The sequence below is a fragment of the Nesoenas mayeri genome (genome assembly GCF_963082525.1).
Source record: "Nesoenas mayeri genome assembly, chromosome: 4".
Taxonomy (NCBI): domain Eukaryota; kingdom Metazoa; phylum Chordata; class Aves; order Columbiformes; family Columbidae; genus Nesoenas; species Nesoenas mayeri.
In genome coordinates, this window is record NC_137540.1 from 73,776,384 (window position 1) to 73,793,323 (window position 16,940).

At 39.0% G+C, this 16,940-nt stretch overlaps 1 protein-coding gene across 3 annotated transcripts in view; it reads right to left on the minus strand.

The window, feature by feature from the left end:
- Positions 1-16,940, minus strand: part of CTNNA2 (catenin alpha 2) — a gene marked incomplete at both ends in the record, with an annotated part of 482,028 nt that overhangs the window by 377,972 nt on the left and 87,116 nt on the right. The gene's annotated exons all lie outside the window — the stretch shown is intronic.

Here is a 16,940-nt window from a genome sequence, read left to right on the forward strand (position 1 = left end):
ACCAAAAAACGCCACCCAAAAAAGCAACAACAAAACGTAACATCCAAATTTCAGCTTGATTCCTGAGTTCTAACGGTTGCTGTAGGACTACTACCAGTAAACACCTGATGGGAGGGTACAGAGAAGATGGAGCATCTTTCCAGTGGTGCCCAGTGACGGGACAAGGGGCAATGAACACAAACTGAGGCACAGGAGGGTCCCCATGGACATCAGGAAACACTTTTTGACTGTGAGGGTGACCAAGCTCTGGCACAGGTTGCTCCGTCCTTGGAGATCTTCAAAAGCTGTCCTGACATGGTCCTGGACAATGAAAGTAGTGAAGAACCAGCCACTGTCCATTCCAGTTTCTCATTCAGGAAGAATGAACTAAATCTGTTCTTTGATGCTTCCTTTCTCACTCTCTAAATTCCTCCTATCTTCATAATCATATGGATTATTTACCCCATATCTTAAAACATCCTGTTTTGTTTATAATACTTTAACATTTCATTTCAATAGTAATCTCTATTGACAAATATATATATATATATATATATATAAATATTTGGGAAATAAATTGTAGAGTATTTTCACATTGAATAATGCAGTATATTTACTAAATATAAATACGCCTTAAAAATGTTATTCAGGATTTCTAAAGCTTCACACAAATGGCTGTTAAATCCTCATGTCCCTTTTCCTAACACTTTTCTTCTACATCTCTATTACTATGTCCCCTAAACTCATTTCCTATTTCACTTGCACTTGGGATTTTGTTCTTTCTGTGGAAGAATCTCCACTGTTCTCATTGTATTAACAGATTTCAAGGCCAGAAAAGGCCATTTATGATCCAGCCTGATCTTTTCCCATTTATTTTCAGCTACTATAGCTGGGTCTCTCTGGAATTTAACATACAGACAATCTACTTCACTTAAATTTGTCTCCTGTTATGTTTAACATTTACATAGAATGATGGAAGAGAAATCACTATGTATTTTAAAGCAGAATGGATATCCTTAAAACTAGTATGCATTTTACATTCAATATTCACATTTAGATCCACTTTCTTCCATTTAGACACATCTTATTCACTTCAGACCATTAAAATGTATAACTTTAATTAACTCATCTACTCCTTTCCTAAGGGACAGTAAAATAGCAAGAACACAGAACTTTAAGACATTTAGTCACATATCTATGACAATCTAAACCAATTATTTCACAAACATTACATTTTAGAAATAACTTTTCTAATTAATAGCCAGATTAAGAGCGCACTTGACACATCAGTGATACACTTAAGTACAATAAAACATTAATTAAATTTCAATTCCAAAGGAAATTGGTTTGGATGTGGGGATGCATTACCATTTCTAATCCCTTTTTGTTTGCAGCTCTCAGCTGCTTCACAGTTTAACAACCTTCAGGGACAAACCAAGCGACTCATTAGTCTTTACTGAACCAGAGAGCTCAGGAACATCAATACGAGCAGTTTAGATGTTTCATACTGAGTTTGGTGCGAGGGCAAGTGAAAAATTCAAATGTAACTCAATTATAACATGGCTTTATTTGTATCCTAACAAAAGTCACACAGCTGAACTTCAGCGTTCTATGGGAGACAATGGAAATGTCTAGTTTTATCCCAAAGTAGCATCTGTATCGTCAAATTAGCTCCATCCTTGCTTTGTCCAATGGACTGATAAATCTGATTGCCCAAGGCCGTACATGGGGCAGTTTGCTCTCACTTCATCCAGGACTGAACCAATAATATTTCTTTCAAGGAAACCTGGGTGTGCTTGTTTGTAGTTCAGATATTGAGAATTCTAACTAAAATAGGAAAAAAGCAAGTGTTTCCTTCTTTACGTTATAGCTGCAGAACTGAGACAAGAAGCACACTCACAATTAGTAGAATATTTCACCACATTACCAAGACAACACTATTCAAATAACTACAGTGGTAACTACTAGGAAAAGTTGCCATCTTTTTGGTGAACTGTGTGTAATAAATTTATTAAAACAATTACTGTGAAAACAGACTAAAATGAATGTGACAAAGACTCTGTTTTCTGGGTCCTAGCAATTAAAGTCTTCAATCACTTAATGGGCTTCTGCATAGCAATATATGAACTATAAAGAGAATTATAATTAATAAATTTGAGTGAAATGTATCAGGTATTGGAAGGAACAACATTTGAAAAGCACCCACAGCTTTCTAATAGGATAAGAAAAGGAAGCCCCCTAAGAAAACTACTGTAGCTTTCTCCATTAGGCAGACAGAATCCATCATTCCGGATATTACTTTCATTCTGGGGCTTGAAGAGGCTTCTGAATATCAGACAGCCAAGCAAGTTAGCGGGTAGATTAAATCTGTGCCCTAGGCACTGAAAATTAAGTCCAAGATCATAATTAGAATCAGTTCCATCATTCTTTATTATCACATAAAAAGATTGCCCAATGAAAAGTTGAGTTGAAATTGATATTTCTTGAGATAAACTTCAGTTTCGAAGGGGTGATATTTCAGCAAGCTACGTTTTCTTAACAAAGTTTATCAAAAATTCTCAACGAGCTCTGTGAACAGAAGGAGCACCAAGTTACTCATGTGGAATTATAGAATCATTTCAGTTGGAAGACTCTCTAAGGATCATTGAGTCCAACCATAACCCAACTCTGGTGCTGCCCTATGTCCCTGAGAACCTCATCTCCATGTCTATTCAACCCCTCCAGGGTTGGTGACTCCAGCACTGCCCTGGGCAGCCTGTTCCAATGCCCCACAGCCCTTTGGGGAAGAAATTGTTCCCCAGATCGAACCTCAACCTCCCCTGGCGCAACTTGAGACCGTTTCCTCTTGTCCCATCACTTGCTGCTTCGGAGAAGAACAACACGTCAACTCGTGGGCAGCATCGTGAGGAGGTGGGTAAGATTGATGCTGGGATTGATCAGTTTAGTGGATTGATCAGCCTGAGATAAAGGAAATGGGCAAATTGTGAAAATGATAAGGACTCATAGCATATTCTTAATGTTATTAAAAACATGGGGAACAAACACTGCTGAAAGTACAAAACTCTTCCCGCAATGCTGGGATTAAGAGAACAGGCATGTTAATGTTGGTATGAGATCAGAAAGGAGAGAAACAGACCAAGGAGGGTCACCAGCATGGGGAAAATCTATTGGATAGGCTTACGGTAAAAGAGAAAGAAGACTACAAAGAATACAAAGCAGATCACTTGCAGGTTTGCACAGAGCAAGGGAAGGTACAACAGAACTTTTGAAGAATTAAGTGATTTCATTTCTATTAGCTTTTCACATTATCTGCACATTTTATTTATGGTAACCTATATTTGAGACCCAATGCAGTTAATTCCACGCCATAAAAGAACTTGCCAAGGATTTCTGAAATCAGGCCCACAACATCAACCTACATGAAAACTAAGTCTATCCTTCCAAAACTGGAAATTACATTCAAAAAAAATAAGGATTTTGACATATTATAATTATCTTTCATCTAAACTTGATGTGGAAACATATTAATACCCTCAAACTTCATTGCTAATTTAAATTGTAATTCATATATCATACAGATGTTAATATAACATAGCCTGCTATATAACTGCACACGATGCATGAATGTTTCAAAGCTGCAAGAGCTAATTTATACCTATTTCTCTTTTTTCAATTTTATAGTATAAAATCAACATAATTTCTCTATGGCCAGGTGTCTGTAATGGACAGCCCTAACGCTCAAACAGTAATTTTTCTCTATTTGCTATACAGACTCATATCTAGCAAGTTACCCATAAAATAACAGCAGATAGGGTTATTATGGTCTTGTTGAGAAAAGCAACATATGTTTCATCAAATACTGTAGAAATCATAGAATAATATAAACAGAGGATACAAACTGAATTATCTGAAATTAAAACAAACACACACACAAAAAAAAGCCAAGAACAGCTCTGAAAGTCAAATTTGGAACAATTATGCATGAATGAGATTTGCCAACATCACAAATCAAAATCAGTGGAGTGTCTGGATTTTTATTTTTAGTAGCTACAAAAATAAGTCTAAATTCCATAAGCACTATAGGACAGTTTCCTTTTCCAGTTTTCTTATATATAAATAGCAACCATAAGAATTTACAGACTTAATGTTTGGAAAGTAATTGCCTCTGATCAAGACTAAAACTGAAAGAGAGTTAGCTGACAATCAGAATATTATAATTAAACATTTTAACATAGGACATTTAATTAGATATTATATATATTATATACTCTATAATCTATAATCTATTATATTATATTATTAATATTATATTATATTATAATCTATAATCTATACTCTATTATCATAGATTATATATTATATATTATTATAGATTATACATAGTATATTATATATTATAGAATATAAATATAAATATATTATATTATATATACAATATTCTGATTATATTACATTATATTACATTACATTACATTACATTACATTACATTACATTACATTACATTACATTACATTACATTATATTATATTATATTATATTATATTATATTATATTATATATTAACCCCAGGTTCCAGTATAAGTTGGGGAATTACCTATTAGAGAGCAGTGTAGGCGAAAGGGACCTGGGGGTCCTGGGGACAGCAGGGTGACCATGAGCCAGCACTGGGCCCTTGTGGCCAGGAAGCCAATGGTACCTGGGCTGGATTAGAAGGGGGGTGGTCAGTAGGTCAGAGAGGTTCTCCTGCCCCTCTACTCTGCCCTGGGGAGACCACACCTGGAATATTGTGTCCAATTCTGGTCCCTCAGTTCCAGCAGGACAGGGAACTGCTGGAGAGAGTCCAGCGCAGGGCAACAAAGATGCTGAAGGGAGTGGAGCATCTCCCGTGTGAGGAAAGGCTGAGGGAGCTGGGGCTGTGGAGCTGAACAAGAGGACACTGAGGGGTGACCTCATTCATGTTTACAGATATATAAAGGGTGAGTGTCAGGAGGATGGAGCCAGGCTCTTCTCGGAGATAACCAGTGATAGGACAAGGGGTAATGGGTTCAAACTGGAACACAAAAGGTTCCACTTAACTTTGAGAAGAAACTTGTTCCCAGTGAGGGTGGCAGAGCCTGGCCCAGGCTGCCCAGGGGGCTTGTAGAGTCTCCTTCTCTGCAGACATTCCAACCTGCCTGGACACCTTCCTGTGTAACCTCATCTGGGTGTTCCTGCTCCATGGGGGGATTGCACTGGATGAGCTTTCCAGGTCCCTTCCAAACCCTGACATTCTGGGATTCTGTGATATATATGACATCATAATGAGACAGATTAACATGAGACATTTAACATAATTAGACATTATAACATTTTATATTCCCTCCACCTGCAAAGCATGACTGGCCTTTGTAATATTGGTAAAATGTACTGCATGCAAAGGCGTGTTCAAAATACAAAATGGAAATCAATAAATTTAAGTCTTTTATACATCAACTAAGCAACTTTTAACATTCAGACATTAAGGAGCGTATTGCACATCTTCATGCTATCATTTTTATTACTTCTCTTATCAGCTACCCCTTTCTGAAGCCATATACAAAATTAAAGCCTGTATAGGAGAATGAAGCTTCTTCATGACTGCTTTTAAAGTTGGATGACTGCCATGGAAAATGCAGCCAAAAATAAACATCACAGAAGGAAACACTCTTTAGGCAAGGAGGAAAAATGAGGAGGGTATAAGGAAAATTCTTGGATAAAGTTAATTGCTCCAAGGACTGCTCATATTTTTCTCATTAAATGTGAGTAAGTAGCAGAAATAATCATGGCAACGCAGATCAGAACTCAAGATTTCCACTTTTTAGGTAGGTTAGGTCATTTACAATTACATTCTGAACAAAAAGAAAAACAAACCAAAAACCCCCTTGTTTTTCTAAATCAGAAATATATTTTAGTACCTCATTTACAACTCAACAGGGAAAAAATTATAGTTTTGTTGGTAACTTTTTTTCTATGTAATTGTTACTAAATCATAGAGTTGTAGAATCATTTTGGTTGGAAGTGACCCTCAGGATCATTAAGTCCAACCATAACCCAGCTCTGGCACTAAATCATGTCCCTAAGAACCTCATCTCAATGCCTTTCAAACCTCTCCAGGGATGGTGACTCCACCATTGCCCTGGGCAGCCTGTTCCAATGCCCTACAGCCCTTTCCATGAAGAATTCTTTCCCAATATCCAATCTAAACCTCACTCATGAAATTTTCTAGTGACAGTTTTTGAAGAACTGAAAATCCTGTGCTCATCATTCAGCAAAGTGAGGAGGAAGGACTCAAGAGGAGGCAAGAGGACAGGATAATGATGGTGGCACAGGAGGAATCTCAAGCTCATCTTCTTGGTTTGACTACTTCTCAATTTGCATCTCCACGATAATGTCCCTGCACTGCTCCAGATGCCCCTCAGACCAGTGTCCCTAATCCTGTCCATCACTACATCAGCCAGCTGGTGAAATTTTACCCTTGCTCCATTAAAAACTTACACACAATCTTCTTAGGTCACTCCATTGCCAAGTTGAAACAAATCTCTGTCCAAATACTTTCCATCCAACGCACAGAAATAACTGATTTTTCCAGTTCAAAGAGTGAATCAAACTTGGTTTTGAACAAAAAGAAATTCAGTTCAAAATTTCTGCCCAATGAATCAGTTGTGATCCAGATGATGTTTCACTGGCACATAAATCAGAGCAGCTTCAAAAGGAGAGGCCGAGATGCTCATCCCATAGTGTTCTATAGCTTCACGGTAACAGCAGTCAGAGACTTTGATTCAAAACTCTACATTAAATTACACACAGAGAGGACTTAAATCATGATTTCTTGCATGCTGGAAAATCTTCTTGCAAAACATTGTTTATGGTTCTCGCAAATGTTAATTGAAAAGGCTGTACATTTAATACTGCTGGGGATTACTGACTGTGAACTAAGTCTACCTGGTTTTGGAATTACTGTCTATGATGCCTCTTCCAATTTGTAAGACCCTATTTATTTTTATATATATATATATATATTTATATATATATATATATTATTATATATATATATATATATATATATAAATCCTAGTGAAACTCTTTTCCAAATTTGACCAGGATTCAGAAATTTCATGCATATACGATGATGGAGTAAAATGTTTACTGAAAAACATGCCCTATTTAACATCTCTTGATATTATCTTTTTTTAATTGTGGTGTATTTCTGTAATCCTTTCTCAAATAAAACCTTGCTTCAGAGAAATATTGCTCCTAAAAGAACAAGTAGGAATTTCAGGATCTGATTATAGAATTCAAGTCAAATATTGCTGGAAGAAACACTCTTTCTATGACTTGAAATTTGTGAGTATAATTTAATTTTTAGCAGCTGTCAGAAGTCAAAATTTCTTTCTTCCCTGCTACAGAGCCACAGTAGTAAAAAAAAAATCAAGAAATACAATATAAATAAATAGTATGAAAAAGGAAAAAATCACCTAATATATTCATTTATATTATTTTTCAAACATATATCATTGTGCTTTTGTAAAATCTGTCTCAAACTGTCATATTTAGGTAATACATCCAAAGTCAACCACCCTTTATAAAAACATTCCTCAGAGGTGTAAGCTGCTTTTATAAATTTAAACTAACATGAGCTAAACCAAAATATTGACAAGTGAAAGGAATAGTAGAAAAGCTCCAACCAAGGCTGTAATAGAAATAAATCTTGAAAATGGTGCAGAGAATAAGTATGGACTCTCCATCCTTAGCTGGCTTTACCAAGAACAGGTATTACCGTCCGCTCAAGACCTCCCCAGCTGCCTGAACCGTTAAGGACGTGTTATGGAAAATCAAATATATACATTTAATTTTTCTCTACTTTTTAGCTACCTGCTCATTATGCAGACTCACTATGGGATGCAGGGGAAGAACGTTTTAGGACAAGGCTTGTAGTGCGGTGTTTAGGAAAGGAACTGAAGGTAGGGAAAAGGAAAGATGGAGGTGATTTGGGAAGGAACAAGCGTGGGAAAATGGAGGGACAAGAGGATAAAAGGGTCTGGTTGCATGTAAATAAATGGCTGGTCAGAGCACGTGTCTGGCCACGCCTTGGGCCAGATTTTCTGATTTCCAGCTGCTGGAAAGACCATGGCGTCTGGAGGTTGATTGAGACATTTGCTTCCATGTGTTTGCTCTTGAGTGTGTCCCTGGGAGTGAGGCAACTGGAGAGACCAGGGCCAAGGGGTCAGCTATGGGATAGACCGAGAAGCTAAATTCAGCAACTGGAGGGATCCACATGATAGATACAAATATAGGTACTTCCCATCAATGGACCTTCAAGCCTCTGCAGCCTGAAAGGAGAAGAGGATAAGACACTTGGTGCTGTTGGGCTTGTGTGAGGGCCAAGTGGCTGATGTGTGTGATCAGCCATGTTGATATGTGTCCCAAGAGGGATAGGACAAGAGGAGATGGCTTCAAGTTGTGCCAGGGGAAATTTAGATTGAATATTGGGAATAATTTCTTCCCCAAAAGGCTGTCGGACATTGGAACAGGCTGCCCAGGGCAGTGGTGGCGTCACCATCCCTGAAGGAGCTTAAAAGACACATAGATGAGGTTCTTAGGGACACGGGTTAGTACTAGAGTTAGGTCAGGTTATGGTTGGATTTGATGATTCTGAGGGTCTCTTCTAGCTGAAATGATTCTATAGTGGGACAACTCACGTGACTGTAGGATTGTGTTGGATGGCTATAGGCTGTTTCATAAAGACAGGTGTTGAAAAAGAGGAGCAGGCATTGCACCCTATGATAATAAGAACCTGAAATATATAGAAGTCAACTACAGTGATTGTGGAAGCCCTGTGAAATACCTCTGGGTCATCTCCAAGGGAAATCTTACAAGTAGGCATCTGCTACCAACCTCCAAAAGAAGATAATAAGGCCAATGAAGCAATATTTGACTCCCTTAAGCAAGCTTAAGACTGTGTTAGATTAATGGTTGGACTCGATGATCTTAAAGGTTTTTTCCAACAAAAGGATTCTATGATATGTGAGCTGTATATGTGTGTTTGTGTGCATGTGGGAATCCATGCTCAACCTCGCTATTGCTTGTACCTGGGGCCATGGAGCTGCAGCAGCCTCGCTACTGGATTTGGGAACCCCTGACACTACTCATCTGTACAGCAGCTCTTGGAGATTCCATACAATGTCTGCTCTTCCATCAGAACTGTTCTAAATCACTTTAGAAAACGAACTTTGATATCATTCAGAGGCTAAATTGTCTGAGAGCTGAAGGATAATTAACGGATTTGAAAAGGTTCTCAAAGAGGATTTGCATAGAATGACATTTAGCATGCCATATTTCTTAGGATGCGCACCACAAACATGAATAACAATTGAGAGAGCTTCCAAATGTAACAAGCAATTTACAACAGATTATTAATATTTTTAAGCAGCAAGATAAGAGTTTTCAGGACACAGCTTCAGCGACTTGCTGAATATAAGGTTTTATACCTCCATGCTCAAAGTTGCCTGTTGGGCAGGTGTGAGATTGGCCATTGGTGAGATCAGAAAAAAGTAAGCTGCAATATTGGGAAATAAAGGATATGCTTCTTGACAAAATAGAAAATATGTTTATTATACACACAAATTCTTCCAAAGCGCAGACCAAGACTCAACCTCCCATCAAGGAGAATGGATCACAGGCCTCACATCATCTTTCAGAAACTGATAGAAAGTCCATTGTCTCAAATAACTGCTTTACAGTAACTTCTTTCAACACAGATAGAGATATTTCCTCTGTCTAGAAAAACAGCCACTAACTTCTATAAGTAAAAAGAAAAGAAGAAAGAAGTTCTTACATACTTCAGTGAGGAGCCTTATAAACACTATTACAGAGAACAGAGGTTTAAGTGAAAAGACCAGATCATTTCTTTTCTAAAAAAGATTTTTCTAGCCCCTAAGCCAGGTAAGGAAAAGGTTATGTAGAAAAAAATCTAAGCGAAAACAATATTATCAGATTTATTATTTTCTTTTCAAGAATCTATTCTTCCTCCTTCATACTTGCCAGATTTAAACCCAATATCCTACAGTTCTTTCATTCAGCTCACAGTTTGAGAACAACAATAAGCCAGAAAGACTCAGAAAAATGCCAAAAAAAGCCCTGAAGTAATCAGTGCTCAGTTATTACAGTAAAATACCTTAAAATATATTAAATTGCAGACCAACTCTTCATTTTGAATCCTACCACTGGGACTCAGAGTTGAAAACAGATGCAGAAATCAGACAACACATCATCGTTTACATCACAAGAACCTTTACATTGCAACAAGGCTTCTACAGAAACACCCTCGTTAATAATTCCACTTCCATACATTTGTAAATGAAGAAAAACAGTGAAAGAATCAGCAGAGAGGAAGAGAGAGCAAGCCTACATCCATTAGTCGGATTCTTATTAATCAAATGAAACAAAATATAATGTATTCAGCTTTTCCGTGAGAACATGAGAGAGAAGCAGGAGGACTTCCTGCTGGAAGGCAGGAGGGCTCTGCAGAGGGATCTGGATAGACTGGAAAAGTGGGCTGATTCCAATGGGATGAAGTTCAATAAGGCCAAGTGCCGGGTGCTGCACTTCGGTCACAACAACCCCCTGCAGCGCTACAGGCTCGGCGCAGAGTGGCTGGAGAGCAGTCAGGCAGAAAGGGACCTGGGGGTACTAATTGACAGGAAGCTCAACATGAGCCAACAGTGTGCCCAGGTGGCCAAGAAGGTCAATGGTATCCTGTCCTGTATCAAAAATAGCGTGGTCAGCAGGACAAGGGAAGTGATCCTTCCCCTGTACTCTGCATTGGTGAGGCCACACCTGGAGTATTGTGTTCAGTTCTGGGCCCCTCAGTTCAGGAAAGAGATTGAAGTGCTGGAGTGGGTCCAGAGAAGAGCAACACGACTGGGGAAGGGACTTGAGCACAAGACCTATGGGGAGAGGCTGAGGGAGCTGGGGTTGTTTAGTCTGGAGGAGGCTCAGAGGTGACCTCAGCACTCTCTATAACTATCTGAAGGGAAGTTCTAGCCAGGTGGGGATTGGTGTCTTCTCCCAGGCATCAGCAATAGGACAAGGGGGCATGGGCTTAAACTCTGCCAGGGGAAATTTAGACTGGATATTAGGAAGAAATTCTTTACAGAGAGGGTGGTCAGGCATTGGAACGGCCTGCCAAGGGAGGTGGTGGACTCGCCGTCCCTGGAGGTTTTTAAAGTGAGGTTGGACACGGCACTTAGTGCCATGATCTAGTAAACAGACTAGAGTTGGATCAAGGGTTGGACTCGATGATCTCTGAGGTCTTTTCCAACCCAGTCGATTCTGTGATTCTGTGATTCTGTGACTTTATGGGAATACAGAAGTAGGGTAAGAGGAGGAGGTGGAAGTAAGAAGGGTTAACAGGGAATGAGAGATCTAAAGAGACCATGTGGTAAGTAACATTTCAGGCTCTGAATTGCAAGGAATTAAAAAATAAGTGTATGACCACCGAAAGCAAAGAAAAGAAGAGAGAAATGGAGAGAAACTATAGAGGAGAGCAGCACAGGTTGGGAAAGTCAAGACCTCCAGGCAGCAAGGCTTAAAGACTTGGGATAACACCCAACTGCGGGGATGGGGTTTGAGGAAGGAACTGTTGGCCTAAGATGCTGTAACTGAAATAAAATCGTACGATTAGGAAAGGTCTCTTATAATACAAACTGACGGCTGAACTGGGGTACTGGTTTAAGACTCAAAGACTATTGTGCCTTTGGCTGAGTTCGGCAGTCTCTGGGACAGTTACATGTGAGATTACAGACACCAACACAGAATCCGTAGGGATTGTATAAAAAAACTTCTTAAAACTAGGTACTTAAGAGTATTAAAGTAAAGCATTAAAAATATTACTTTTTAGTATGGTCCATCACAGAGGAAAAAAAGTTACCAAGAAAGTTAAAGTCATTTTGGTGTGTCAGGTGTTGATATACACTTTCAAGCTTACTGACAGTCATGGAGCACGTGGATCGTATTATGTTAATGCAACGTGCATAAATCTATAGGAACAAATAATTAAACCTACCTCAAGTCTACATTGTCTTCAAACACAAAAAGCATCAGCATCTATTTTCTGACCCTTGATTGAAGTATAAATTTTAGATTATGGTGTGAAGTTGTACCTATTCTGCTTGAAAAGCAACCACTTAAAACTCATTAAGCAGCTGCAAGACTAAATCATGTTTTTAATGGGAGTTTTAGCTATATGCCAGAAAACTTCTAGGAAAATCATATTACAATCAAGCAGTCACTAGCACATATCTACAAGATAGACACTGCTGAAGTCATTTGATAGATAGAATAAATTTACATAAATACAATCTTTCCTTATCTTGCTTTTCTTGGCATCCTAGACTGTTTCTTAATAAATTAGACCTGAGCCCAATGCACCAGCAATTCTTTGTAGACTTTATGTGAATCACAACTTGAAAGTTTTCTCCACTGGGAAATTCCTTCTTCTTTAATTATCAATAGGGGATCAGTTGCACTTAGACACTGGTGCTATGAGAACATGCCCAATGGTTTGTAAGAGTTGGTCCAAACAGTATTTGCCTGACCATCACCATCAGGGAACAGATGTCCTGATAAAAAGAATTGGACAACAACTTGGAGAGAGGCCTGAGGAGAAGAATTGTGTTACACAGGTCTCTCCGATCCAGAGACAACAGCTGCTGTCCAGAAGATGGATTCTCACCTGCTACCTCTGTCACATCTGCCTCCAACTCCTCCCTCAAACAAAGGCCAACAAAAAAGAGCATACCCAGAACCTCACCAAGGATCCTGAGGTCACCCAATGGTCCAGAAAAAGACCCCTGAATGTGAGGCCACGCAGGAGCAGATGGGTCCTGGCAAGCAAAGCGGGGACTTTTCAAGCCTGCACAGTTAAGCCTGGATTGTGAAACAAAGGCAGAGGTTGGCCTCAAACAATGGGAGTGAGAGGGAGTGAAGAAGTATAAAAGATGATTCCTGACTGGACATCATTAAGATCTTCCCACCAGAGGATCCTGGATCATGACGCAGGACAGGCAGGACTCTACGGGACCGAAGACCAGAGGGACCCCTTTGGGACTCGGTGGTGGTAACCAAATCTTCTTTTCCCCCCTTTTTCTTTTTCTTTCTCTTTCTCTCTGCTCTCTCTATCACGTGCCACTTTATGGGCAAAATAATAAAGTAACACTGTTTGATTGAATTATAACCTCTTGGCATTTTGGTTGCCTTAATTTTGAGCTTCGAGATCAAGGTAAATGAGCCATCACAAGTCCATCACCAAATGGACCATGACACCGTTCCTCTCCCCAGATTGCATTTCTTTTTTCTGAGCTCTTCTTCATTCCCTGCAACTCCCAGGCTTTGCAGTTTCAGGGTTTAGGGGTATTATAACTAAAAAAATACACAAAAATCTCACTCTTCCCAAAACTTCCATGTGCAGAAGACTGTCTGCTTTCCCTCTAATGTAAGACGACAAGAATGACAAACATCAGCATTCCTTAGGACTCATTTATCCCCCGTCTGCAAGATCTTTTACACAGTTCTGCCAACATGGGAATAAATACCCACACAGCAAAGTATTCCACACCATAGCAATTGTATTAATTTCACTTATATGGTTTTGAACTGAAGCTTCTTTTCCTGTTTTGACATTTTTAAGACCTATGAGGTTGAAGTATTCCTATTATGGAATTATTGTGGGATACATATATATATACACATACTTGGACAGTTAAGAACTTTATGCATAAAATACTTACTCTTTTTTAAAAATTGTGTGAAATTAAGAAAAAAAACCAACTATCTCCTTTCTCTTAGCTGTTTGTTGTTGTGCGTTTTTTTTAATTCGATTTTGTAAATCAAAACTAGCATCTTAGAGCTATATGTTCTTTATATTCATATTCATTACAAAGTCTTTTGCAAATAATACAGTGTATTATTCAATACCTACCAATGGAAAGCAACTGTCTCCAGGATGAATTGCAACAACTGCCTATAGCAGCATATACATACGATATACATATCCAGCAACATAAGGCAGGAAATGAGGAGCGCATCCGAGCCAGCTGTAACTGCATTTTTAGGTTGATGGTGTAATTATCCAAACTGAAATGTTGCCAGAAAATGAACTAGCAATACTCTGTCAAAACACAGCCTCAGTTCATTAATCCAGTGAAGAAGCAGCAGAAGAAGCAGAAGAAGCAGAAGAAGCAGAAGAAGCAGAAGAAGTAGAAGAATTGGCTTATTATCAATTAAAAAGTCAGAAATTCAGTCAAGAAGAAAATCAAAACTCTCCACAGCAAATCCTCTCAGATGCCTCTAGCTTTACAAAGCACAGATCTCCAAAGAAATCACTGTTAACTAATATAAAGCTCTAATGATAATAAGAAAGATAATAAGGAGCTCAGATACCATGCTAATGAATGGGGTACATTTGTTGAGATCAAAGAGCATGTAACAGGTTAGGCTGGTGCTCTGAATTTGGAGAAGGTTCCTTGGGAGAAGCTGGGAAAACTCACAAAAAAGCTTAAACAAAAAACCCTCACCAGAATACTGGCATAACACCATACATAGAGTATAAAGCAAATACTGGAGACACCATCCCTGAAGGCGTTTAAAAGGCATTTAAGTGATGTTCTTAGGGAGATGGTTTAGTTCTAGAGTTGGGTTATAGTTGGACTTGATGATCCTTAGAGTCTCTTCCAACTGAAATGATTCTATGATTCTACATGAGTAACTTGCTGCTCCTTCTGTTCTCAGAGCTCGTGGGGAATTTTTGATAAACTTTGTTAAGAAAATGTGGCTTGCTGGAAAATATCCATCCTTTGAAACTGAAACTTATCTCAAATATCAGTTATAAAAGATATCTGGTTACGGTTGGACTCAATGATCCTGAGGGTCTCTTGCAACCAAAATGATTGTATGACTTGACTTATTCTGATGTACAGGCAATGGAATATTAAAAAGAAAACAAAACAGGAAAAGAATAAGAATAGTAAAACAGTGAAACCAAATATACAAATAGTGGTTAGGAGGGAAAAACAGCCTCAGGATAGAACATAATGGAATATTTACAAATCAGTGTTCATGTATACAAGATTTTAACCCTGCCTGCTCACATGATCATTCAAGTCCAATTTTCACAAACTAAAAAGCCATCATATAAGTGCTGTGGGTCTAACAGACTAAAAATTCAGTATTTTATACCTAAGTCCTTCAAATTCTTTTTAAAAGCTCACCCAGAGATCTGCCAGTCTTGTGCTAAAAGCCAGAACTGACAATACTGACAGATGGTCCCTTTAGATTATAGGATTTACAGTGGAAAAAAACCCTGAAAGGTACTTAAATCTGCTGCAGTAAAAATAATTACAATCAAAGATGATAAAAGGGAAAAGTTTTGTTACAGGCATATATTGAAAACTTATTTTTCCCTTACCACACATGTAATTTTGAAAGCATCTGATATACAATTTTTTTGTAACACTGTGTATCTTGAAACTTGTTGTTTAATCTTTACAGTATGCAAACTAATTTTAACATTTATCTTATTATCATCCACACTTAGATTTTTTTTAATATTGCTATTATCTGTATATTTTTTGATGTTTATAACCTTGTACATACTTCAATATTTTCAGACTTGTATATTCTCTGTACATACTTCATTATAGACCTGAAATCACAAGTAATTCTATATTGCTATACTGTTTGGTTGAGAATTGTTAAATTGTTCACAAATACACACACCACAATCCTAATTTTAAATTTGCATCCACAGGCCTTAAATTGCCGCTCAAATTTTAAAAAGGTGAAACATCATGTCCCAGCAGAATAAAAAGTAAGTTGAAAATTCAACAATAAGCTTTGGCACTGGGCAGCATGGCTGTTGAGATATATTTGAGTTCACTATTTGGTGACAAAACAGCTAAAAGGAAAAACAAAACAAAACCAAATAACGAACACGTTGTTTTAATCAAAGTTAGAAGCCAGAGAGTCATGGTCAATGGGGCAGAGTCCAGTTGGAGGCCTGTATCTAGTGCAGTGCCTCAGGGGTCAGTACTGAGGCCGGTATTATTCAATATATTCATCAATTATTTGGACAAGGGAATAGAGTGACTGTCAGCAAGTTTGCTGATGACACCAAGCTGGGAGGAGTGGCTGACATTGGAAGCTGTGCTGCCATCAGAGACCTGGACAGGCTGGAGAGCTGAGCGGGAAAAATTTAATGAAATAGAACCAGGGCAAGTGTGGAGTCTTGAATCTGGGCAGGAACAACCCCAGGTTCCAGTATATGTTGGGGAATGACCTATTATAGAGCAGCGTAGGGGAAAGGGACCTGGGGACAGCAGGGTGACCATGAGCCAGCACTGGACCGTTATTGCCAAGGTGATTTTAGTGACATTTGGAGCCCTGAGGTGATTCTGCTGCCGCCATTTTAAGCCCTGAGGTGATTCAGTTGCGGCACTTTTGAGGCAGCTTGGGGGTCACTCTCTTGTTCTCCTCCCCTCTACTCTGCCCTGGGGAGACCACACCTGGAATATTGTGTCCAGTTGTGGCCCCTCAGTTCCAGCAGGACAGGGAACTGCTGGAGAGAGTCCAGCGCAGCCACCAAGATGCTGAAGGGAGTGGAGCATCTCCCGTGTGAGGAAAGGCTGAGGGAGCTGGGGCTCTGGAGCTTGGAGAAGAGGAGACTGAGGGGTGACCTCATATATGTTTACAGATATATAAAGGGTGAGGGTCAGGAGGATGGAGCCAGGCTCTTCTCGGTGACAACCAATGACAGGACAAGGGGCAATGGGTTCAAACCGGAACACAAGAGGTTCCACTTAAATATGAGAAGAAACTTCTTCCTGGTGAGGGTGCCAGAGCCTGGCCCAGGCTGCCCAGGGAGGTTGTGGAGTCTCCTTCTGTGCAG